At 39.1% G+C, this 24363-nt stretch overlaps 1 protein-coding gene across 4 annotated transcripts in view; it reads right to left on the bottom strand.

Moving 5' to 3' along the window:
- Window positions 1-24363, bottom strand: part of NCKAP5L (NCK associated protein 5 like) — a 235375-nt gene that overhangs the window by 157290 nt on the left and 53722 nt on the right. Inside the window, exon 1 of one of the 4 annotated variants that reach the window (XM_053708051.1) lies at window positions 23741-23935. The exons of the other annotated variants lie outside the window; for them this stretch is intronic. The gene's annotated coding sequence lies outside the window, so the exon portion shown is untranslated. Of the gene's footprint in view, window positions 1-23740; window positions 23936-24363 lie in introns of those variants that run through there. 4 annotated transcript variants of the gene reach the window in all.

Here is a 24363-nt window from a genome sequence, read left to right on the forward strand (position 1 = left end):
AATATGGTACAAACTAAAAATCCTTAAATCGAAGTCTAACAATTTTGAACACACAATTAGGGAGATTATCAGATGCCAGGACAAAGGCGTAATCTACGCAATTGAGTGTTCATGGAAAAAAAAAAAAAAAAAAAAAAACACTACTTTACATAGGTGAAACGACCAGTTTCACCTATTTCAGTTTTAAATATAAGCATTCTTTCAAAACCCACATTAACTGCCTTCACTAGAACGAAGCACTATTTCAGTGAGTTTTTCCCTGTACACAGGCATGTTAAATATACTGTATGTACTGGCTTCTAGTAATGTGGTGTACATTTGACTTTTGTCTGGAATGTCCCCTTAAAAGGAACAATGTATTAATGCAAGCATCTGATAAGTTATTTGCATTTAAAAGCAGCTTCAATAAACGCCCTTAAAAATAAGATGGCATCTCTCTAATCCGCACTGGGAGGTCGATTTCTACTGCTGCCTATTTACATTATTTTTCTAGAGACAATACTCCAGTTTTCAGATTCGATGGAGTTGTCAACAGGCAAAAGCAGCTATTTTAAAACAACAAATGTAAATTCTAAGAGGGGAGAATATTTTTATAGTACACTGTCCCTTTAACATCAATGCAGCAGTTCCCTTGTTAATGTTTAGCATACAATGCCTCTTTTTACACTGCCCCACTTAGATTATTATTATTATTATTATTATTATTATTAAAGGGCCATTAAACCCACAAAATAAGGTTATATAATTCTGCACATAGTGCAGAATTATGCAACATCTGCTTAGCGCCAGCTTTCTACCTGAAAAGATTTCAGAGAAATTTTCCTACGAAAATGACTTTTAAAGCACGCCGCTCCTGGCTCTACTGAACGGGTCTGTTTTCCCTAAGTGCATTGGGCACGCTGTCTATTCACAGCAAGCCCGATCGCGCCATTAAACGCAATGTAGCTCGCTCCCGCTCTGGTAGCAGGAGCGAGCTACATTGCGTTTAATGGCGTGATCGGGCCGGTTGTGACTAGACAGCGTGCACCATGGGCTTAGGGAAAACAAATAGACCCACTCAGTAGAGCCAGGAGCAGCGTACTGTAAAAGTCATTTTGGTAGGAAAATTTCTCTGAAATCCTTTCAGGTAGATAGCTGGCGCTAAGCTGATGTTATATAATTCTGCACCATGTACTTATTTTGTGGGTTTACTGGCCCTTTTTTAAAAATAAATTTTTATTGAAGTCATAAACAAGTGTAACATAGATACATCCCGAAAAAAAATCCCAAAAAAGAAATATACAAAGTTATTACAATGAGCAATGAGGTCAGCTAGGCAAATGAAACATGTAGAAGGGGCTTTTTGAGCCCATTTATCTAAAGTGTTAGCAAGGTATTAGGATTATCAAAAGTGAGACTTCAGTTTTATAATATCATAGAAAGAGTAAAAATGGTCCCCACATTGCAGTAGAAAAACATAATTTATGCTTACCTGATAAATTTATTTCTCTTGTAGTGTATCCAGTCCACGGATCATCCATTACTTATGGAATATATTCTCCTTCCCAACAGGAAGTTGCAAGAGTCCACCCACAGCAAAGCTGCTATATAGCTCCTCCCCTAACTGCCATACTCAGTAATTCGACCGAAAACATGCAGAGAAAGGAAAAACCATAGGGTGCAGTGGTGACTGTAGTTCAAATGAAAAAATTACCTGCCTTAAAGTGACAGGGCGGGCCGTGGACTGGATACACTACAAGAGAAATAAATTTATCAGGTAAGCATAAATTATGTTTTCTCTTGTTAAGTGTATCCAGTCCACGGATCATCCATTACTTATGGAATACCAATACCAAAGCTAAAGTACACGGATGATGAGAGGGACAAGGCAGGTACTTAAACGGAAGTTACCACTGCCTGTAAGAAACCCTTTCTCCCAAAAATAGCCTCCGAAGAAGCAAGGTCTCAAATTTGTTAAATTTGAAAAAGTATGAAGCGCAGACCAAGACTCCGTCTTGTAAATCTGTTCAACAGAAGCCACATTTAAAAAAGGCCCAAGTGAAAACCACAGCTCTAGTAGAATGAGCTGTAATCCCTTCAGGAGGCTGCTGTCCAGCAGTCTCATAAGCTAAATGAATTATGCTTTTTAACCAAAAAGACAGAGAGGCTGCCGAAGTCTTTTGACCTCTCCTCTGTCCAGAATAGACAACAAACAAGGTGAACGTTTGATGAAAACTGTAGTAGCTTGTAAGTAAAACTTTAAAGCACAAACCACGTCCAATATTGTGTAATAGACGTTCCTTCTTTGAGGAAGGATTAGGATACAAGCATGGAACAACTATCTCTTGAGTGATGTTCTTGTTAGATACCACCTTAGGAAAAAACCCAGATTGGTACGCAGGACTACCTTATCCGTACGAAGGACCAGATAAGGAGAATCACATTGTAACACAGATAACTTGGAGACTCTACGAGTCGAGGAAATAGCTACCCAAAAGGAACTTTCCAAGATAAAGATTGATATCTATGGAACAAAAAAGGTTCAAACGGAACTTCTTGAAGAACCTTAAGAACCAGGTTTAAGCTCCATGGTGGAGCAACAGTTTTAAACACAGGCTTGGATCTAACCAAAGCCTGAACGTCTAGAATACCTGCCAGACGCTTGTGCAAAAAAAAATAGACAGAGTAAAAATCTGTCCCTTTTAAGGAATTAGCTGACAACCCTTTTCTCCAAAACATCTTGGAGAAAAGATAATATCCTGGGAATCCAGACTTTACTCCATGAGTAACCCTTGGATTCATAACAATCAGATATTTACACCATATCTATGTTCAATTTTCCTAGAGACAGGCTTTCATGTCTGTATTAAGGTATCAATGACTGACTCGGAGAAGCCATGCTTTGATGACATCAAGCGTTCAGTCTCCAGGCAGTCCATCTCAGATTGATTCTATTTAGATGGTTGAAAAGACCCTGAGGTAGAGGGACCTGTCTCAGAAGCAGAGACCGTGATGGAAAGGATGACATGTCCACCAGATCTGCATACCAGGTCCTGCCTGGCTACGCAGGCGCTGACAAAAACACCAAAGCCCTCTCCTGCTTGGTCTTGACCTCCAGAGGAAATCCCACTCCCCCGGAAGAAAAGTCTGACGACTTAGAAAAACCACCTCCCAGTTCTCAACACCTGGGATATGGATAGCTGATAGACAAGAGTGAGTCTCTGTCCAGTGAATTATTGTAAGACTTCTAACATCGCTAGGGAACTTCTGTTCCCCCTTGATGGCTGATGTAAACCACAGTCGTGTATATTGTCCGACTGAATATGATGTACCTCAGAGTTGCTAACTGAGGCCAAGTCTGAAGAGCATGGAATATCACTCCCAGTTCCAGAATATTTATTAGAAGGAGGGTCTCCTCCTAAGTCCACTATCCCTGAGCCTTCAGGGAGTTCCAGACTGCATCCCAACCTAAAAGGCTGGCATCTATTGTAACAATTGTCCCATCTGACCTGCGGAAGGTCATACCCTTGGACAGATGGACCCGACATAGTCACCAGAGAATCTCTGGTCTCTTGGTCCAGGTTTAACAGGGGGACAAACCTGTGTAAGCCCCGTTCCTCTGACTGAGCATGCATAGTTGCAGCGGTCTGAAATGTAGACGTGCAAACGGAACGATGTCCCTTGCCGCTACCATTAAGCCGATTTCATTCATGTACTCAGCCACCGAAGGGCGCGGATGGAATGAAAAACACGGCAGAAATTTAGAAACTTTGATAGATTCTGTAGAAATGAAAATTTACCTGACGGAGTCCAGGTTGTCAGAGTCCCTAAGAGGGAAACCCTTGAGATTGGGGATAGAGAACTCTTTCCTTGTTCACTTTCCACCCATGTGATCTCAGAAATGCCAGTACTACGTCCGTATGAGACTTGGCAATTTGGATGTTTGACGCCTGTATCAGGATGTCGTCTAAATAAGGGGCCACTTCTATGCCCCGCGGCCTAAGGACCGCCAAAGTGACCCCAGAACCTCCATAAAGATTCTTGGGGCTGTAGATATCCCAACGGAAAGAGCTACAAACTGGTAATGCCTGTCTAGAAAGGCAAACCTGAAAAACGATGGTGATCTTTATGCATCACAACGTGAGGATAAACATCCTTCAAATCCATTGTAGTCCTCTATTGACTCTCCTGGATCATAGTTAAGATGGTACGAATAGTTTCCATCTTAAAAGACGGAATTCTGAGGAATTTGTTTAAGATCTTTAGATCCAAAATAGGTATGAAGGTTCCCTCTCCTTGGGAACCACAAACAGATTTGAATAAAAACTCTGTCCCTGTTCCTCTCTTGGAACTGGATGGATCTCGTACACAATGTAAGAATGCCTCCTTCTTTAACTGGTTTGCAGATAATTGGAAAGGCGAAATCTCCCCTTTTTTGGGGGGGAATCTTTGAAAATCCAGAAGATATCTCTGGGATATAAATTCCAATGCCTAGGGATCCTGGGCATCTCTTGCCCACGCCTGGGCGAAGAATGAAAATCTGCCCCCTATAGGATCCGTTACCGGATAGGGGTCCGTTCCTTCATGCTGCCTTAGAGGCAGCAGCAGGCTCCTTGGCCTGCTTATATTTGTTCCAGGTCCGATTGTCTCCAGACCGCCTTGGACTGAGCAAAAATTCCCTCTTGTTTTGCCTTAGAGGAAGTGGATGCCACACCTGCCCTGAAGTTTTAAAAGGCACGAAAATTAGACCTTTCTTGGCCCTTGATTTGGACCTATCCTGAGGAAGGGCATGACCTTTTCCTCCAGTGATATAAGCAATAATCTCCTTCAAACCAGGCCTGAATAGGGTCTGCCCCTTGAAGGGAAGTTAAGTAGCTTATTTATTAAAGTCACGACAGCTGACCAGGATATAAGCCATAGCGCTCTGCGCGCCAGTATAGTAAAAAACAGAATTCTCAGCCGTTAGTCTAGTCAAATGAACAAAGGCATCAGAAAACAAAGGAATTGGCTAGCATAAGCTTGTCAAATATATTCATCCAATGGAGTCGCTAACTGTAAAGCCTCATCAAGAGACTCAACCCAGAACGCCGCAGCAGCAGTGACAGAAGCAATGTATGCAAGGGGCTGCAGGATAAAACCCTGTTGAATAAACATTTTTTATCCATTGGATCTAAAAAGCACAACTGTCCTCGCCAGAGGTAGTGGTACGCCTAGCTAGAGTAGAAACTCTTCTCTCCACCTTAGGAACTGTCTGCCAGAAGTCCCGTGTGGTCGTAACTATTAGAAAACATTCTTCTAAAAAATAGGAGGGGAAGAGAACGGCACACCTGGTCTATCCCATTCCTTATTAAAAAAATTTTAATAAACCTCTTTAGGTATTGGAAAAACATCAGTACACACCGGCACTGCATATTATTTATCCAGTCTACACAATTTCTCTGGCCCTGCGATTGTGCACATTCATTCAGGGCAGCCAAAGCCTCCCTGAGCAACAAGTGGAGGTTCTCAAGCATAAATTTTAAATGTAGAAATATCAGAATCAGGTTAAATCATCTGCCCTGAGTCAAAAAAAAAAATCACCCACAGACTAAGCATATTGTGAGGTAGTATCATACATGGTTCTTAAAGCGTCTGTATGCTCTGTATCTACCCCCAGAGCTATCTGCTTTCCTTTAATTTCAGGTAGTCTGACTAATACTGCTGCCAGAGTATTATTCACCACCTTTGCCATGTCTTGTAAAATAAACGCTATGGACGCCCTTGATGTACTTGGCGCCATTTGAGCGCGAGTCCCTGAAGCGGGAGTCAAAAGGTCTGACACGTGGGGAGAGTTAGTCGGCATAACTTTCCCCTCGACAGAATCCCCTGGTAAAATAAACGCTATGGGTGCCCTTGATGTACTTGGCGCCATTTGAGCGTGAGTCCCTAAAGCGGGAGTCAAAAGGTCTGACACGTGGGGAGAGTTAGTCGGCATAACTACCCCCACGACAGAATCCTCTGGTGATAATGTTTTTAAAGACAACAAATGATCTTTATTGTTTAACATGAAATCAGTACATCTGGTACACATTCTAAGATGGGGTTCCACCATGGCTTTAAAACATAATGAACACAGAGCTTCCTCTATGTCAGACATGTTAGAACAGACTAATAATGAGACTAGTAAGCTTGGAAAACACTTTAAATCAAGTTAACAAGCAAATATATAAAACATTACTGTGCCTTTAAGAGAAACAAATTTTGTCAAAATTTGAAAAACAGTGAAAAAAGGCAGTAAAACAAACGAAATTTTTACAGTACATGTAATAAGGTAACAGAGCATTGCACCCACTTGCAAATGGATGATTAACCCCTTAATGCAAAAAACAGATCAAAAAAACGACAGACGTTTTTAAAAACAGACACAACAAACTGCCACAGCAGAGCTGTGGATTACCTTCCCTATAAACGATTTTGGAAGTCTTTTTAGCCCTTTAGAAATGTCCTGTAGTATTCATGGGACTGCTGAGGGAATCTGGATGATTCATTTTGTAATTTTAACTGCGCAAAAAAGCGCTAAATTAGGCCCTTCCCACTCATATTACAACAGTGGGAAGCTTCAGTTAACTGTTTCTATGCAAAATTTAAGCCAGCCATGTGGAAAAAACTTAGGCCCCAATAAGTTTTATCACCAAACATATGTTAAAAAACGATTAAACATGCCAGCAAACGTTTTAAAACACATTTTTACAAGAGTATGTATCTCTATTAATAAGCCTGATACCAGTCGCTTTTACTGCATTTAAGGCTATACCAACATTACAGTGTTATCACCAATGTACGTTAAAAAACGATTAAACATGCCAGCAAACGTTTTAAAACACATTTTTATAAGAGTATGTATCTCTATTAATAAGCCTGATACCAGTCGCTATCGCTCCATTTAAGGCTTTACTTACATTACTTCGGTATCGGCAGTATTTTCTTAGTCAATTCCATTCCTAGAAAAATATTTTACTGCACATACCTTATCTGCAGGAAAACCTGCACGCCATTCCCCCTCTGAAGTACCTCACTCCTCAGAATGTGTTAGAACAGCAAATGGATCTTAGTTACGCAGGCAGATTCTTCTTCCAAATACTGCCTGAGAAACAGCACACTCCGGTGCCATTTAAAAATAACAAACTTTTGATTGAAGAATAAACTAAGTATAAAAAAACCCACAGACTCTCACAACCTCCTATCTATGTTGAGGCTTGCAAGAGAATGACTGAGTATGGCAGTTAGGGGAGGAGCTATATAGCAGCTTTGCTGTGGGTGGACTCTTGCAACTTCCTGTTGGGAAGGAGAATATATTCCATAAGTAATGGATGATCCGTGGACTGGATACACTTAACAAGAGAAATATAGATTAGGTTATCTATTCAGATAGTATTGGGGCAAGGGGGGTTGGCTTTATGTTTTTTTGGGGTAGGGAAATTCAGCGGGCGAGAGCCGCTCCAAATGAGGTGAGGGGAAGGGTGGGAGGGCGGAACTAGCTAGGATATCAAGCTAATAAGCACTTTTAGGCCTCTGAATTGACAAGTACAATACAAGTAAGGATATCTCCTATTTATGTTATGTGTTTTGGTTTCTTTCACAGTATAGAACATAAAAAAGCTTTAGGTATTATTAAGCCGTAATAGCTGAGAGCTTAGTTTAAAGTCACTTTTCCATTGTTATACAATAGCTAAGTTGTCAAAATTTTATGCCACCCGTAGTTATAGGCAACAAGAAGTAAACAGAAAACAATGTATCGAAAAACTATCCTTGATGTAAGAGACTTAGATAAATTCCAGGGAATTATAAGAGCCTCTATTGCTGGGATAATAGGGGGAGTATGGGAGACAACAGTCCTGATCACATGTTCTCAGTACATAACCAGGTGTAACTGTGGTAGGGTCTAGAGTAGGGGGTTCTTCCCCCATGTAACTTAACAAGAAGGAGTGGTCTGAGTGGGTACTAAATATGGCTAATTTATCTTTCCAAATTAGCCAATCAAGGTCCTATGTTGTAGGATAGGGGCCCATAAAAGCAGTGTGCAACATTAAGATGAAATACATAACATTGCTAAGGACTTCAATATAGAGATAGCACAAAGGCAAGTAGTAAAATCGTGAGGAGATGTACAGCTAAAGACATACAGGAGGCGCACGAGTATATAGTGTACCTTGGTGGGAGTAAGATGTGAGGGGTAAATAAATAAAGTGAAAATATTGGGGACGAGCTTAGAAGTAGTTCTATATTTTATAGGCATCGCATAACAAAGTGTGCTGCAAAGTCAATTAGGTGATCTGTATAATCATATGATGGGTCTGGGTAGGCCCCATCAATATAGCTGGCAGCATCTCTAGAATAAGGCCAACATCTATGAGAGCAGGTCTATCCCATATGACATGATGAGTAAAGTAATTGGAGTAAATATATCGTAACGTAGGAACATATATATATTTGCATATCAAACCTGCGGTTACAGTAAGTCTCCATGTATTTGTCAAATGTGGTGGTAAGTTGCAACCATAGCATAGGTTGCGGTGTTTGCTCCTGAATTTTAAGAGGGGGGTAAAGATTCATCAAAGAGACCCCACTCGTTCCAGAGTGCGTAGGGAAGTTCAGATAGGATCTGGAAACTGCTGTCTAGGTAGATTATAACATAATTCTGAACAATATGAAACCCAGCCAAACCAGCAGCTACGCATTTAATATTTCCTGATAGTTGCTCTGGGCTGGTAGGTTGAATTTTGGGGACTGTTGAGGTTGCCTTTTCAATAGACTTCAGGTCAGTATTACCGGCTCCCTCTATGTACCCTCTGATAGGGATGTAGTGCTGTCAGCATCGGCAGTAGATTCCGTAGTAGCTGAGATCAGACCAGAGCCATCAAACCAGTTATCTGCAGGAGGATGCAAACTACTTATTAGCAGTAAGGTAGTAACGGATTGTGGAGCTTTGACTCTGAGACTTGGATATTTGTCAAGCTGAGCTAGTGAAATAGAACTTATCTCCATTGCGAAACCTGTTACTGTACTCAGAGAAGTTTCATGTGGAGAAGACTCCGTGTGAGTCTGCGGTGTTTTAAGCCCTGAGGTTGGTGCCCTTGCATTAAGCTGGGAGGGCTCAGTGTTCTCAGTGAGATCTATATCAGCCGCCATTTTAGGTATTGAGCTGACCTCCCCTCCAAACCGATCTCTGATTATAAGCCGTAAGTCATGGAAGCTGCAATCCATCCTCTCCTCAAATTTGTCCAAAGATGCTAGGACCTGTTTGTAGAAGTCTGCCATATTTTTGGTTGAGTAGGAAAGGGTTCTGTATGAATTAAGATGCGGCTGTAAGTCAGGCAATCACTTCTGCCTCGTGGTCAAACCAGACGGCGTAGTTTCCAACAGTTGTAGTAGACGTTTAAGGTTTCATTAGGCTTTAAAAAGGTTGCTTTCCCTCTTCATTAGTGCAGATCAAGAAATTAGTTAGGAAACTCTCCATTAAGCTAAAGGTTTATTGATTTTACAGGAGCTCATGAGGTGTACGTCTTGTCTACTCTGTAGCTAGCTCCGCCCCCGTTTACTGGCCCTTTAATTATTTCAGTAGGCTTGTGTAACACATGCATGCAGAAGATGTATTGTCTAAAGCGTAAAGTGGAATACATTGCAAGATCCTGATGCTGCTCATAGCCAATTAATGGGACTTAAACTCATAATTAACTATAACAAGAGCACAAAATAAATGTGTAATCAGCAATATTACTTCTGTATCAGAGTTATGTTTTAGTTCTATAGCGTATTTTTTGCACAACAGAATACACTTCTCTAATTTGTAAATAAACTAGTTGGTGAAATAGTTGCATCTATAGGAAGGTTGAGTGCTACACCCAGTATAAGATAGGAAGCTTCCCTTTGCTCACACATCTATATATGCCAAAAAATCAAACACTGTCCAGCACTTCCAATGTGATCCCGTGAAAGCTTAAAGGGCCACTGTAAGTAAATATTTTCTATGTCTGTTACTAACTACCCCAAATAAGCTTTTTATCAATAGCATTTCATTAACATCTCTACTGTATATCAGAAATCTTGTCTGCAAATTTAATTGTTTTCCAAACCCACTCCGTGGGTATCTTTTGCTCTGTACCAATCCGTTTACAATACCTAGGTTTCAAAATGGCGCTTTAAACACAAAGTTATTGGTTTAAGTATTTTGAACACACAGTGCTGAAAATAGTGGGCAGGATAACATGACATCATCGGCGAATAAAAGATATAACTTTTAGAACGTTATGAAACTTCGTTTTGGAGAAAATATAGGTCATTAAGTTTTAATTAATGTTAATTAACTTTAATATGTTAGTTGTTTAGCTTAAATTATAACAGAAAGTAATCCTTTAAGGGACCTGCAATCCCCAATATAGATATGAAAAAAAAGAGAACAGCAGCACTGTGGATTTAGCACCAAAATCTTATTTATTCCATCAACGAAGGAACAAGTGTAGACCACGTTACGGGCCAACCGCCCTTATTCATGTCATGAATAAGGGCGGTTGGCCCGAAACGTGGTCTATACTTGTTCCTTCCTTGATGGAATAAATAAGATTTTGATGCTAAATCCACAGTGCTGCTGAATAAGGGCGGTTGGCCCGTAACGTGGTCTATACTTGTTCCTTCCTTGATGGAATAAATAAGATTTTGATGCTAAATCCACAGTGCTGCTGTTCTCTTTTTTTCACATCTATATATGCCAGTCTGTGGCAGCAGATTTGCTAGCACAAGCTAAGATGTTTGCTTATCTTCCAGTTACAATGTACAAGTGCTCCATGTGATCTGCGATCCGCAGGGAAGCAGCAAAGCAATCTTTAGCATCACCCAGCTCTAGCCTAAGCTGCATTGCGTGTCTGTGTTTAATGTATTGCTTTCTTCACTCAGGCATTTACAATTAATAGGGCCTTCCCACAGCCCGGGAGAGGTACAGACAGTTGTGGGGGCTGGGGAGGGGGGGGCAAGAGAAAAACAGCACTACCAGCCTCTGCTATTTTTAGCTGCGTGGGTCTCATTTTCAAGAAGCATTCCTCTATCAAACAAAAATAAACATGCTCCGCTAATGAAACTTTACAGCAATCCTACTTAGTACTTTTTATAGCCTGTCTGTTTTGCTGCACAAAATACTTACATGTGAGATAGTTTATCCAAAGCAATACAGATATCGGGGACACATATCTGCCAGTATTATGTGAGCAGCATTTTTTTTGTCACTAATATAAGAATTGTATTCAAAAAGAAAATCTAATTACAATGAATTTCTCTTAAACCCCCCATAAAATTGCAATAAGAAAATGTTTTGTGTTAATGTATTTTATTATTTCATGATTACTTGCATATAACTATATTTAACCCCTGCAAAGGGGGTTAAACACATAGTAAAGGTCAACTCCAAAGCAAAAAGGCAATACTGTGAGCTATCTTAACATACCTGGTGAGCCAATGACAAGAAGCATATGTGCATAGATACCAATAACCAGCCAACTTCAGTGCTGTATCTGAAGCACAAAAATTGAGTTTACATCTCTTTAAAATAATGTCATGCATACAAAAGCTCCCAGTCTGTTATATCCTAAAACATGGATACTCAATATTTATCAAGAAAACTAAAGGTTCAGTTAATGTAAAGCTTAAGCTACATAACTTTTCCCCCCAGATATATTCCGATATATGCTACCATATCCTATAATATAAAAGGCCAAGTGTGTTTGTCCGAAGCTGTCATGCGCAGTAGAGACTGCGCGAGGACAAACACACCTGGCCTTCAACAAACGAACCTGTCCGCCGCAAGAACTGTAGGGATGATAGGGCGGGAGAGAGAGAGAGCGCAAGGAAAAGAGAGGGGGGAGTGAGCAAAAGAGAGGGGGAGAGAGCAAAAAAGAGGGGGGTGACAGAGCGTGCGCAAGGGGTGGGACCGCTGTACTGTGTAAACAGGCTTTAGGACTAGTGACATATAAAAGGTGAGCAACTTACCAACTAGGGAAAATTAGGAGACACAAGAAAGTAGACAGAATAAGAATAAAAAAAAACTAATATAATGCAATTTGGTTATGTTCTTGAAGCTTCAGGACGGTGATTAAATGGTGTGTAATTTAGGCTTGAAATCATCATCCCCACCATCTTAAAAAGGCTCAATTATGGCCCAACGGTGAGACACTTGGCAAAAATCCACTAGCGATGAAGATAAAATGTCAAATCCTAGGATGCTACTGCTCCAAAATAAAACCTATGTTTCCAGAGTGGACATTGAAAATCTATGAATGTACCAAAACTTTCCGTCTATGGAACGTTACCAAACCAAATCTTATATCTGTAAAATATAAAATAAAATGAGCAAATAGAATGAAGTGATGGCTCTGATAAAAGACTTTTCAAAATAATTATTTTTATGAATAACTTGCTAAAAAACATAATGCTAATAAATTATAGAAAAAGCATAAAAAATAATTCAGAAACGTGTGCTAGGTTAAAAATCATGCCTTTGAGAGACAGAGCATGTAGCCTCAGGTCACTACTTCTTTTATCCTGGCTGCCTGCTGGGCACAGAGCTCTGTAGTACCTGCCGGAGGCCTAAAACAAACTGAGAGCAGAGTTTAACCCATTCACACCCAGTCTCAAAAAATATACTTGTGTTGTACTCTTAGAGGTCGCTTTATCAAGCTGCGGCAGACAGGGGCACATACACGTCCCTGTCAGCCACAGCTCGCCTCTGGAGGGATGAATTCAGCATTGCACACGAGCGCTATTTTGTGCCCGCATGCAATCCCGCCCCCTGCCCGCGCACAATCACGCGCGGGCAGAAGCTGCTAAACTCCTTGGTCGGACGAGACCGGGGAGATTGAAATTTGCCACCTAAGAGGTGGCGAAAGGGTAGGGAAGCAGCAGTCTGATGACCGCTGCTTGTTAAATACGGCGTGCAGGTTCTCTTGTAAGAACCTGCAGTCGTAGGCAGGCAAAAGGCTGCTGAAGAGGTTGATAAATCGATCTCAAAGTAGTAGTAACTTGGTGATACTATTGGTTTCATACCCCAATTCATTGTTAGCGCTCTACAAGACTGATATAACTTACCTATAAATATAGCACAGAACAGATACTACTTTCAACTACTAATCAAACGAGAGTTAATATTATAAGCGCAAACAAGCTGAACAAAGGAACAACTGTATTAATGGAGTAAATTATATGTAAAGAGTGCAACAAGGCCATTTTAAAATAGAACTTTATTATGAATAATAAATCTCATAATAACAGCTTTTGCAATAACTGGATTTATTGTGTCAACATTTTTTTTTATCCACTGCATAAAAAACACAATAATGCTCAGAAGTTCATTAAATGAGACATTAAATTAAAATGCACTTCACCATAAAATGTTTAAAATTATGGGAGGGGAAACACACAAAACCCCACCTTTGCAATATATTGCTATTTAGGTTCTCTTTTTTTTTATCCTAGACATCCTGGAGTGCATTCTGTGGCATCTTCTTGCATGTTGAATAAGTGCAGGAGCTTATTGATATCTGTTCCTAACTGGCCACAGCAAAGGAGATAAAAAAAAAAAAAGCCTATTGAGCATAATCTTAATGGACATCTCTAAAACTACAAAACAATGTTATGGCAGTTAACAAAAATTACAGCTTCAAATGCCATTAAAATGTGTTTTGTATGCCAATCTTTAGCAACGCAGTGATTGATTTCAGATGCATACATAAAAATGTTGCTTTACGTTGTGGACTGCCTCTAATACACCCCTTGATAAGGGGGCACTTGGACAATTGTTGCTAAAATTTGACTTTACATTCGCACAAACAGCTAAAAGACGTCTACAATGCAAAGAAGTGGACTGTTCTATAATGCAACACCTTCTGTAACCAAATGCTGATCACACAGGAAAGGTAAATCTATAGACAACCTATATTTTACTGCTCACACTTTCAAAGAAAAATGTTTAATGTGTCTTGCTGGTGCACAGACTGCCAGAGTAAAATACAAATACTACAGTAACACTTATTACTAAATATACCTAAACAGTGCTTATAGGGACATGAAATGATACCATTTAAAAAAAGGTTCCAGTTTATTTCTATTATCAAATTTGTTTTGTTCTCATGATATTCTGTGTTCAAGAGATACCTAGGTAGGCATCTGGAGCACTACATGACAAGAAATAGTGCTGCCATCTAGTGCTCTTGCAATGGATAACATTCTTGCAAAACTGCTGCAATACGGTGCGCCAAAAAGGGGCCGGCTCCTAAGCATACGTCACTGCTTTTCAACAAAAGATACCAAGAGAACAAAGAAAAACATTTAATAGAAGTAAATTAGAAAGTTGTTTAAAATTGCATGCTCTGAGTCGTGAAAGAAAATTTTTGAGTTTCATACCCATTTAAACATATATTAATTTGTGATAGTATAACCTTAACCTCTAACCCAAAGCATGGCATCAAGTGATATTGGTAATTTAGTAGCACTGTCAGTTACACCAATGCCCCTTTATATTGTGCTTATTTGCAAAATTATCTTGCATTTATTTGTATATAGAATGCTTGGAATCCAAAACATAACTGCAAGTCTTATCGCCAGCCCGTGGTACCAAACAGTCCCAACCTTTCCACCGGCAAGCAGATGTTCAAAATATAGCCTGAGTCCCTTTAAGGTGAAAATGATTTAGTCGACTACTACAGAACTTTTATTGTTTAAAAAGATAATCCCTTTAAGACCCATTCCCCAGTTTTGCATAACCAACACAGTTATATTAATATATTGTTTACCTTTTATCTAAGCCTCTGCAGACTGCCCCCTTATTTCAGTTCTTTTGACAAACTTGTATTTTAGCCAATCAGTGCCCTGAAAGCTAAATTTTGACTAGACTGTCCCTTTAAATAAATGGTAGGAGTACATCGGCTTCCAGTAATGGTTAAGTTAAATAAAACATAACCCCCTCTTCAAAATAAACACTTAGTAAAGTGTTTGATCTATAGCCCCTGCTCTTAAAGAAACAGGAAGTAGCAAAAAGGAAAAGCCCCCCCCTCCCCCACGGGGAGCCATTATTTGATAGGGTGCAGGAAGTGAGAAGCCGTCTACAGCGGAAATGGAAGCCACAAAAAAACAGCAAAGCAGATGAGCTGGATTTGTGACCAACAGGTCGGAGGCTATAACGATTTAGCCAAGTATTCAGCAAGTTTCTGACCTTAAACTTTATTACAGAACTTTTAAATCACACAGAAAAGGAATATAATGTAACATTACAGATCTCTAAGCTTATTTGGCCTTTCTATTAAAAAATTATGTTTACTGATAAGAATTTAACATAGATATTCATATACATTTGGTGATTCGTATGGAAAAAACCCCGGAAACCCCCCCCCCCCAAACATTTAATGTACCTTTAAGCAGGAGGGTACTCCAGAAACAAAATCGAATATAAAAGTTCAGTTTATTAATCAATATATCTTTAGATGGGGCACCCAAACAAATTTGTTTCTTAAGTTAGTCACTAATATTTTAGTCAAAAATCAAAAAGGATATCCGCTACATAGTTGCCAACTGTCCCCTTTTCCCAGGACAGTCCAGCTTTTTCTTTTCCTGTTCCTGCCTTTTAAAAAGGGACATGAAACCCAAAAAATGTTAAATTTCATGATTTAGAAAAAGCATGCAGTTTTAAACCACTTTCAATTTAAGTCTTATCTAATTAGCTTCATTCTCTTGATATCCTTTGTTTAAAAGCATATCTTAATAAGCTCAGTAGCTGCTGATTGGTGGTTGCACAGATGCCTTGTGTGACTGGCTCACCCATGTGCATCGCTATTTCTTCCACAGCAGATATCTGACAAATGAAGCAAATTAAATAATAGAAGTAAATTGGAATGTTTAAAATTGTATTCTCTATCTGAATCATGAAAGAAAAATATTGGCTTTCATGTCCCTTTAAGTGTGTCCCTTTTTCTATTTAGTCTGTATTTATTTAGTGTGTGCAGTGTGCACTTCCGCAGCAAAAAATAAAAAATGACACATAAATTACCTCTTAAAATGCCACCTGCTTGTGAAACTGTCAATAGTGTTTTAGCACAAGTAAAACATAACAAATCCTCTGTATGTCTACAGATATTGTTTTCCTTTCCAGCAGCACAGCAGTTAGCAGGTTAAACATACTGTGGTAATATCACTGGCTAATTTCAGGCTGTGTAACATCTATATAAGCCAGGGTTCTCTGCAGTGTCCTGCTATACAGATGCTGAAGGGTGATTAACCCTTGCTTGGTTTGGTAAAGTTATTCTATGCCAGTTATGTGCTTGAGAGTAAGGTTGGAGATGAGGATCTTGATTTAACATTCAATATAAGGGCTGCAACAGTGCAAAAAGAAAATGCTATATAATATGTTATCACATTTATTATTGCACTGTGACTTGCATATAACTATGTGTTTAACTATGTGTTTAAGCCATTTGCATGGTTTAAAGTCATCTCCAGAGCAACACTGCACTACTGGGAGCTGCCTAAACAAATGGTGAGCCAATGACAAAAGACAAATGTGTGTAACCACCAGTAATGCATTGCTGAGGATATGTAAATTTTCTTTTCAACAAAAAGGTACCCAAGAGAACAAAGTAAATATGATAATAAAAGTGAATTATAGAATACAAAATATATTTAGAGAGACAGTATGCACCAATTTTCACAGATACAGAAACTTACTTAGAAGCTCCCAGTTTAGCACTGTAGATGACGATAGGCTGGGAAAGTAGGACCCCCCCCACACACATATGAAAAACATAATTTATGTAAAACTCACATGATAAATTAATTTTCTTCATGGTGGTGAAAGTCCACAAGCGGTCATGTATGGGATATACATTCCTACCAGGAGGAGCAAAGTTTCCCAAATCTTAAAAGCCTATAAAACCCCTCCCACATACCTCAGTTTTACGAATAGCCAAATAGTGAGGTGTTTAAAAGGAGTAAAAGCCAAATTGGGGAGCAGGGGGAAAAAAAAAAAAAAAAAAAAGGCCTAATATTACTAATATTAAAGTAATGGACATCAGGAAGATTAGCAATTTTCCTATGAAATAATACAGAAAGGGCAGATATTTGACCTAACACTATGGGGCATATGTATCAAGCTGCGTATGGAGCTTGATGCCCCGTGTTTCTGGCGAGCCTGCAGTCTCGCCAGAAACAGCAGTTATGAAGCAGCGGTCACAAAGACCGCTGCTCCATAACCTGTCCGCCTGCTCTGAGCAGGCGGACACACATCGCCGGAAATCAACCCGATCGAGTTGATTGACACCCCCCTGCTGGCGGCCGATTGGGTGGCGTTGCACCAGCAGCTCTCGAGTATTGCTCGCCGTATTCAGCCAGGTCTGGCGGACCTGATCCGCAGTGTCGGATCAGGTCCGCCAGACCTTGATAAATATGGGCCTATGATTCAGGCCTGCAAGCCTGTTTCTAGAAAGATCTGAGTCAGAGGATTCTCTGACTTTGTGATTAGGCGTTCAATTTCCATGCTATTATGTTTAGAGACTAGATCTTTATGGAAAAAAGGGACATTGAGACAGAAGGTCTGGCCTTAGAGGAAGAGGCCACAGCAGGCAACTGGGCATTCGGGGTTTAGTGTCTCTTTAACACTTTGCATAGTCTGTTAAAATGGGCTGCTTTTTGACCAGATCCGCATACCAAATCCTGTGAGGCCATGCTGGAGCTATCAGGATTACAAAAGACTGTTCCATTTTGATTTTAGAAAATCATTCTGGGAAGCAGGACCATAGGAGGGGGAATAGGTTAGCAGACTGGAAAAACCAGGGGACTGGTAGAGCATACAACACCTCTGCCTGAGGACCTCGCAAGGTACCTGGGAAGTTTATTGTTTAAACAAGAGGCCATCAGATCTATTTCTGGTAGGCCCCATAGTTGTACAATCAGATATAACATATCTTGGTGGAGAGACCACTCTCCTGGATGTAGGGACTAACGACTGAGGTAATCTGCCTCCCATTTGTCTACATCTGGGATGTGAATCGCAGTGAAGAGGAAGTAATTGGTTTCTGCCCAAGAAAGGATTTGAGATACTGCTATCATGGCTAGGGAACTTTGAGACAGCTCTCCAACCTGAAAGACTTGCATCCGTGTTGATCACAGACCAGGGAGGAAGAGCAAAAGAAGCCCCCTGAATAATAGATTGGTGATTTAGCCACAAAGTCAGCGATACGTGCTTGTTGGGATCCAAGTATAGCTATCTGAGTATAATCCTTGCACCATTGGTACAGCATACAAAGCTGAAGAGGTCTCATTTAAAATTAAGCAAAAGGAATTGCGTCCAAAGCTGCAATCATGAGGCCTAGTGCTTTCATACACAGAGCCACTGAAGGGAATGAGAGAGACTGAAGGTTCAGACAAGCTGATTTTTTTTTTATTTGTCTCTTTTCTGTTAGGGAAAGAGTCATGGACACTGAATCTGGAAACCTAAAAAGGTGACCTTTGTCTGAGAAATCAAGGAACCCTTTGGTAAGTTGATCCTCCAACCATGTCTTTGAAGAAAAAGCAAATGTTTTGTATGAGTTTCTGCTAAATGAAAAGATTGAGCTAGTACCAAGATATCGTCCAGGTAAGGAAATACTGCAATACCCTGAACTCTGAGAACCTTGGTAAATATTCTTGGAGCTGTAGCTAGACCAAACAGAAGAGCAACACATTGAAAAGAGAACCTCAAGAAGTGGTAATGTTCTGGGTGTATTTGGATGTGTAGGTAAGCATTCTGTAACTCTATTATGGACATAAAGTGACATTGTTGAGCAAAAGACAGAATAGTGCTTATAGTTACTATCTTGAAAGTTGATATTCTTACCATTTTTTTTTTAATATAGTTTTCAGATCCAGAGTTGGTCTGAAATAATTTTTTCTTCTTTGGTACAATAAAGAGATTTGAATAAAATCCCATCCCCTTTTCCTGTAAAGGAACTAGAAAAACGTACTCCCACATTTTCTAGATCTGAGACAGATTTTAGAAAAGTCAGAGCTTTCATAGGATGTTTTGAAATATGGGTAAGAAAAAAAAAACAAAAAAAAAAACTTCTCCATAGGATGTCATTTTCTGAAACCAATTAGATATCCCTGAGAAATAATGTTTTGAATCAAGGGATTTTGGACAGATTCTAACCAAGTAGTACTGGGTTGGGGGCCGTACCTTCATGAGGTCTTGGAGGCTGGATTAGGTTTCTTATTCTGCTTGGATTTATTCCAATTTGAAGATGGTCTCCAGACTGAGCCAGTGGGTTTAGGGGAGGAGTCAGTCATCTGTTATCTATTCTGACGAAAGGAACAAAAACAATTGGGAGCTTTAAATTTCCTTTAGACTTTTTGCCCTGGGGAAGGAATACTCCCTTACCTCCATTAAAAGTAGAAATAATAGAATCCTGTTTAGATGAGTCTCTCTTTCTTTCCAATAAGCACACTTAGCATTGATAGAAAGGTGCACTACCCACTTAAGGCAAGCTTTTTAAAGTAAAGGAAAAAAATATGCCCCCTTTATATAGCATTGCAAGGATGATAAAGCGTTAAGCAATGAAGCCTAGGAAGTCAGGTTGCGCAATTTCAAATGCAACATATAGTGAAAAACCGCGATAAAAAGTCACATCTATGATGCGTCATGACGTGCGCGATTAGATTTTAAATAACAGTTACGTATTTTATGGTGCGAAATTACAATACTAAGATAAGCACTTAAGGCGTGAAAGCAAAAATGGAGCGATAAAATTGGAGGGCGAATCAGACGCATAAATATGCATCGGAAAACGTGCACATGTGAATTTGAGAATTTTGCTCCGCAAAAAAAAAAATGTATAATAAGCAAGGAGAACAGTAAAAATCTGTCCCTGGGCCATACATAGTTAAACATTTAAGTTAAAAGTGCCCAACCCATAGCTGCGAGTGTCTAGATAAAAATACAAATATACGTAGACAGCCAAACTAGTACTGAAACATATCAGCAGAGATAATGGAATAGGAGCATAAAGACGATCTGTAAAGGGAGGCAGAAGATGAATCCCTGCAACCGAATTTACAGAAAGCCTATAAAAAGATTACCCAGAGGCGAAAACATGGTGTCATGAGGCGGTACTCCCTTCACATCCCTCTGACAAGCACTGTACTCTGAGGGGAACCGGGCATCAATAGGCTCTGAAGCACCTTTCACACACAAAAAAAATAATCAAGCGCATCATGCTTCAACCACCTCCTAAGAAAGTTTAAAACTGAGTTATGAGTGAGGTGGTGGTTGGTTTATAGGCTATTGAAGTTTGGGAAACTTTGCCACCTCCTGGTAAGAAAGTATATCCCATACGTAACCGCTCGTGGACTCTCACCACCTATATAAAAGAAACATGCAACTATAGAATAAACATTTTATTTTACAATAATAATTTATCAATGTGGATAGAATAAGAAACTGTCATGTTGCAATTAACTAATTGCACTGCTCCTTAAAATGAATATTTTTAATACTTCTAGTCACTATTTTTGTGTACTGAACACACAAGAGTAAGCTAATAATTAAACAGGTGCAGTCTGTGGGTACACATACTATGGGATCTTATATGGCATTATTCTATTATCTCACAAAGAGATTGTCTCCCGAGTTCAGTACTGTACAGAATTTAACCATGAGGCTTCACATTTAAAAATTACCCTTCTTAATCATTGTCTCTCATACCCAATTTTAAAATAAACAAACTATAAACTAACAAATAATTCACTTACATAAAAGGAATATAGAACAGTCTGTTTCATTGTTGTAACAAAAAAAAAGCACTAAGCAGTGTGTTCTACTTAATAGCAATCATTGCAATATGTATTATTCATCATTGTAAAAGGATTTTACCTTTAAATTTCTTTTTTTTAAAACTTCATTTGTGCAGTGTCACTTACTTTCTGTTACAGCAATAGAATACATCTCTATGGGGCCAATTTAACATTGTGCGAGCGGACATGATCCGATATTGCGGATCATGTCCGCTGCACATCGATAAATGCCGACCGCATACGCTCTCGGCATTCATCATTGCATAAGCAATGATACCAACCCCTGCAGATTTGCAGCCAATCGGCCGCCAGCAGGGGGTGTCAATCAACCCGATCGCATTCGATCGGGTTGATTTCCGGCGATGTCTGTCCACCGCCTCAGAGCAGGTGGACAGGTTATAGAGCAGCGATCTTTAGAGCCTGAAGGCTCGCCAGAAACACGGGGCATCAAGCTCCATAAGGAGCTTGATAAATATGGCCCAATATCTTAACATGATTTCTTTTGCAGCAATTCAAACACACACACAAAAAATCACCACTATAGTTATCAGTCCACTCAACTTTAAATAAACATAAGTCGAATTTGTTACATGTCCTCTGCTATTTCCATGTGAGTGTGTGTAGGTGCGTGCGTGCGTGTATAGGCGTAGGTGTGCGTGTATAGGCGTAGGTGTGTGTAGGTGTGCGTGTATAGGCGTAGGTAGGTGTGCGTGTATAGGCGTAGGTAGGTGTAGGTGTGCGTGTATAGGCGTAGGTGTGTGTGTATAGGCGTAGGTGTGCGTGTATAGGTGTGTGTGTGTGTGTATAGGTGTAGGTGTGTGTAGGTGTGTGTGTGTATAGGTGTAGGTGTGTGTAGGTGTGTGTGTAGGTGTGCGTGTATAGGCGTAGGTGTGTGTAGGTGTGCGTGTATAGGTGTAGGTGTGTTTGCAATTGCAATATGTATTGTATCCTTTGCACAAGAATAAATCATTGCAATATTACCATTTAGGGGTTTTCACACAGTTCCTGACAATCTAAATAAGAATAATAATTTTTAGGTAAAGAGAAGTCTAATTGGTAAAACAGAATAGTCTTGTAACCAAGAGAACAGATTTGTTAGAAATTGCTCTCATCCTGCAGATGCATTACTTAGGAAGTTTCCAAAATTACACACAAAGTGAGACAATTTTAGTAGTCTAACTCAGCATACATTCCTAAAGCACAGATTTGAAGATATTAAAAAGAAGGTTACATGGTCATAAAATAAATGTGAACATCTGATCTTGTATTAAAATCTCCTTCCTTGATGCAGTCATAACTTCAAGTAAAATGTGACAACCATAAATAGAAGAATACAATGCAAAGGGTCTACATACCAAATAAAGGGTTTAAAAGCAATTGTATTGGGGGGGTTTTTAGCACAATTTGCATTGTTTTGCATTTTGGGGAAGTACCCATTAAAAAGCCTATTAATCTACTCTGCTGAGAATTTATGGACAGGGATAAAAAAAAAAAAAAAGGGAGTTACTACATGGATCAAACAAACAATCACTGTGTAGGATGTAGCAGGCTTCTGATGTCTGAAAAATATACTTTCAAATCTAGCTTAACCCCTTAAGGACCAGCGACGTACCCTGTATGTCGCTGGCCTTTTTTTTTTTTACTTGATTGTTTTATAGCGCGGTCTTGCCACCAGCGTTGAGACTGCTCTATTCCACAAAGCCTGCTGGAGGGAGGAAATTAATAGCGTGTTCTTGCTAGACTTGTGCTATTATGTCCTGAAAAAACCCTTAACGACCAGTGACATACAGGGTACATTGTGGTCATTAAGGGGTTAAATTAAAAGGGAAAAATAAAAAGATAAGAACATTTTCTTTTGTGATTCAGACAGAGCATACATTATTTTTTTTTAAAAGTATCCAATTTACTTCTATTATCAAATTTACTTTATTCCCATGGTATTCTTTGTTGAAGAGATACCTAGGTAGGTGTCTGAAGCACTACATGGTAGTGCCCCAGACACTTGCATGTTCCTGAGCTTACATCCCTGCTTTACAGCAAAGGATACCAAGAGAGGAACACAATTTCATAATAGAAGCAAACTAGAAAGCGGTTTAAAATGTCACTATCTAATCTTCCTGTCCCTTTAAAAACAACAGCAACAACAACTTTTACAGTTATATTACAGGAAATGTGGAAAAATAAGTACATTGCAATGTTTTTTTTTCTTACAAATTACTAAACATTTTAAGTGGAATTCCATTTATGTCCATAAAGGGATATTAATTGTAATATAAAAATGTTTAAATGATGTGTAGATAAAAAAAACACAACTTTGCAATATACTTTTATTATTATTTTTGTCCCCTTTACCTGTAATTTAACTCTGAAAATGGTCGGTTTTCTAAATTCCACTGAGTTTCTATAAAGTAACTGGCACCACAATGTTTCCCCTTATCTATCCTTCCTGCTGAGGACAGTAAGGGACAGATATAAAACAGGCAATAAATGAGACTGCCCAAACAAGATGTTTGACCTAGTTTTCTATTTATCTCTGTTTGTGCAAACAAGACTGTCTGAAAACCCTTTGAGAACAAAACTGTATGGAACATAAGATTATCTAAAAGATAAATAGAAAACTAGTTCAAACATGGGCGACGCCCATTACTTTATAGAAACTAAATATGAAAAAAGAAGTGATAAAAGTTTAAACACCACATAATTATATTAAAAAAAAATTACACATTATTCTAAGGCTTATATTTACTACATATTATTCTAAGGCTTATATTTACTACATAGTAATTATTCTAAGGCTTATATTTACTACATATTATTCTAAGGCTTATCTTTACTTTGAATACATCACGTTGTCTAGCATATATTTACTGTTTAACATCCCTTGAAGAGCAAATCACATATATCTGTTAACTAGAGTTTGTCTTACCTTATGTGCCACTGTTCCTTTCAGATCTCAAAAAACAAAAACATGCAACGTGGGGGTTTCAGTTTGTGAATATCCTGCTATTTATCCCAACAACGCTCCAATATAGTTGTATTCAAAGTATATGTATTCAAAAACTGAATGTGTAGATTAAATGAATCATGACCCTGTCAAAACCATCCACGGATACAAATGAATACCATTTCAGTGTCACTGCAAGTTAAAAAAAAAAACAACACACATGAATTACTAACATCAAAGAGTGTGTTTTCTTTGATGTTTTATGAGAAGGTTGGAGAAGGTTGGAATAAGGGTGCCAGACAGCCTGCGCCTTGTTAGGTTTACATCTATCTAGTTTGTGCTGAAAAAGGAAAGAGTAAAAATGTAATCGTTAGATTACATTATTATTGTTAGAAAAGTATCCTTCCAGTTACTTTAAGATCACTTCAGTGATTTTAAGATGATATTTTTTCCCACAAAAATGCTGACAATGCTCAACTTATTGGGGGCGGGTGAGACAAATAAAACAAGATTTCAAGGAGAAAAAACAAAACAAAAACAAAAAAAACACCTGTAGTAACATTCTCCTCCCCCCTTTTTAACCCCTTAGTGACCAGAGCACTTTT

Source organism: Bombina bombina, chromosome 3, assembly GCF_027579735.1.
Source record: "Bombina bombina isolate aBomBom1 chromosome 3, aBomBom1.pri, whole genome shotgun sequence".
In the NCBI taxonomy this organism is placed as follows: domain Eukaryota; kingdom Metazoa; phylum Chordata; class Amphibia; order Anura; family Bombinatoridae; genus Bombina; species Bombina bombina.